Source organism: Hipposideros armiger, unplaced genomic scaffold (assembly GCF_001890085.2).
Source record: "Hipposideros armiger isolate ML-2016 unplaced genomic scaffold, ASM189008v1 scaffold_138, whole genome shotgun sequence".
In the NCBI taxonomy this organism is placed as follows: domain Eukaryota; kingdom Metazoa; phylum Chordata; class Mammalia; order Chiroptera; family Hipposideridae; genus Hipposideros; species Hipposideros armiger.
Window position 1 is genome coordinate 2238024 of NW_017731488.1, and position 2172 is coordinate 2240195.

The 2172-nt window shown below is 51.1% G+C and overlaps 1 protein-coding gene across 2 annotated transcripts in view; it reads left to right on the forward strand.

Annotated features, from left to right (window-relative positions):
• The first annotated feature begins 871 nt into the window (after positions 1–871).
• The window catches only part of CEP85 (centrosomal protein 85), a 31484-nt gene continuing 30183 nt past the window's right edge, over positions 872–2172 (forward strand). The window contains exon 1 of one of the 2 annotated variants that reach the window (XM_019650251.1): positions 872–1032. The gene's annotated coding sequence lies outside the window, so the exon portion shown is untranslated. The remainder of the gene's footprint in view (positions 1033–2172) is intronic. The other variant, XM_019650252.1, reaches the window with a different exon arrangement.

Genomic DNA, 2172 nt, shown 5'->3' on the forward strand with positions numbered 1-2172 from the left:
AGAGCCAATCCTGTCCCTTACAACAATTTAAAAATTATTCGAGAGCCATAAAACAAATGAAATCACCATTATGTGAATAATATCCTTTAAAATTTTTATAAATGAAACTATGATAGTTTTATTTTTATTTTCAATTTTACTTCAGAGCCACATGTACTTCCCAAAGGGCCACATGTGGCTCGCCGGCCACAGTTTGCTGACCCTTGTTCTAGAGTTAATGAATTTCATCCCGTGATTATAGCTCTTTAATATGGTTCTTCAAAGTTACAAAAATCACAACTGTTTAATGCCTCTCCCACCAAAGTCAGGTTTCCAGACACCTGGAATTTCACTGTCCTTTGCCTGATGGCTTTATTCTTTCTTTTAAACAATTTCCAAGTATGATTTTTAAATATATGTTAATGCAAATGAACTTAGTTCCTTTTCCTGGGGGCTGAATTTGGATAGGAAGATGGCTCCTTCAACTTAAGTCCTGGTCACAGACTGAACCACTGACTCTAACATAGCCCAAGCCCTGACCGCAGCTTCAGACTTGAGCCCTAACCCTGACATCAAAGTGACACAGACCACACGCTAACTCCTGGCCATAGCCTGACCCACAGCATCAGGTGGGAGTACTGAAGGAGGCGGGGCAGGTAGAGCGCGACTCCACAACGACTTGCCCTGGCCGCCAGCTTCTGGTTCTGCACATGCCCAGCAAGCTACTCCAGGCCTGGGTGAACTGGGCTCCGCCCATAGACCAGATCTAGCCGGGGGCAAACGAAAGGCTCCGAGGGGCGGCGGGGTCATGCGCAGAGAGATCCGTCCGCTTTCGGCGCCGAGGGCAGCGTGGAAGGGCGGGACACCGGCGCAGTCTGACTCCTGATTGGTCGCAGACGGGCAGAAAGGGGCGGGGCAGGAGCAGCGCGCGACCTGGCGGGTGTGTAACGGCCGTTAGGCGAGCTGAGGGACCGAGTCTCCGCCTGCGGCCGACGTGGTAGCCGCAGTAGGTGGCCTTGAGTGAGGTATTTCGCCGTCCGCTTTCAGGCCCAGGTAAGTCCTCCACCCCTCGGTACCCCAGTCGGACTGACAGACCCTGCCCAATCTTGGGGAGCCCTGTAGGAGCCTCAGACAAACACGACCTACCTCGGTGAGGGACCGCGGGAGAGCGAAAGCGCATGCGCAGAGCAACTAAACGCCCCCCCCCACCCCGGGTCTCATTGCGTGGGCTTCCTAAAATAATAACCACACCCACCCCCTCGTAGCTCAGTCGAGTCCCCGCGCTTATCGCCTTGTTTTCACCTCTGTCGTCATTCACTCCACGGCAGTTGTACCTAAGGACAGGCCCTATGCCAGTCGCCAGGGGGACGACGGGAAGCCCCGTCCTTGCCCTCATGGAGCGCACCTTCCCGGGAGAAAGTGGACGTTAAGCGGCTGATGACTCTGTTAGCACTCAATAGTGTAGGGTGGAGAAGTATGAAGAGCACAGAACTAAAGGCTCTGATGTAGTCTTGAGAGGGCAGGGAGCTCTCCCTGAGGAAGTGAAGTTTGAACTGAGATTTGAAGGGTGCATAGAGAATTAAGATTGGGCGACCGAGAGAGCATTTGTGAAGGCCCTGGGCTAGAGTTCCGAGTCAGGGCGATTTTGCTCCCTGTGGGGTACGTGACACTGTCTGGAGACTTTTGATGATCACAGCTCGGGGATTGCTCCTGGCATTTAGTGGGTAGAAGGAAGTCCAGGATGCTGCTCAACATCCTAAGGTGTATAGGACAGCCCCACAACAAAGACGACTCCTTCCTAAGTCAGTAGTACTGAGATTGAGGAACCCTGCTCTGAACAAGGAGGAGCTGGTGCTTTGGACGGACTGAAAGTTTGGTGTGTTGAAGCTTATTTGTTCAGTGGAGGGTATTCATCATTTCATTACCATAAACGGGAAGAAGGATCAGAGCCCTGTTTGTCTTTTACACCAGTGTCTTTCCACCACATGGCACAAAGCCAGGCATATAGTAGGCACTCAGTAAATTTTGGCTGATGCATTGAATACTGTGTGCTAGGTAGGGGAGGAGTGGTGATACAAGGATGAAGAAGATAACCGTGCCTCGTTACTTGCCCCTAGGCCTTGCATGTTTTATAATGGTCTGGTGGTGGTGTATGTTTCAGGACTTGTTCTTTGTTTGTTTTAAGATTTTTTT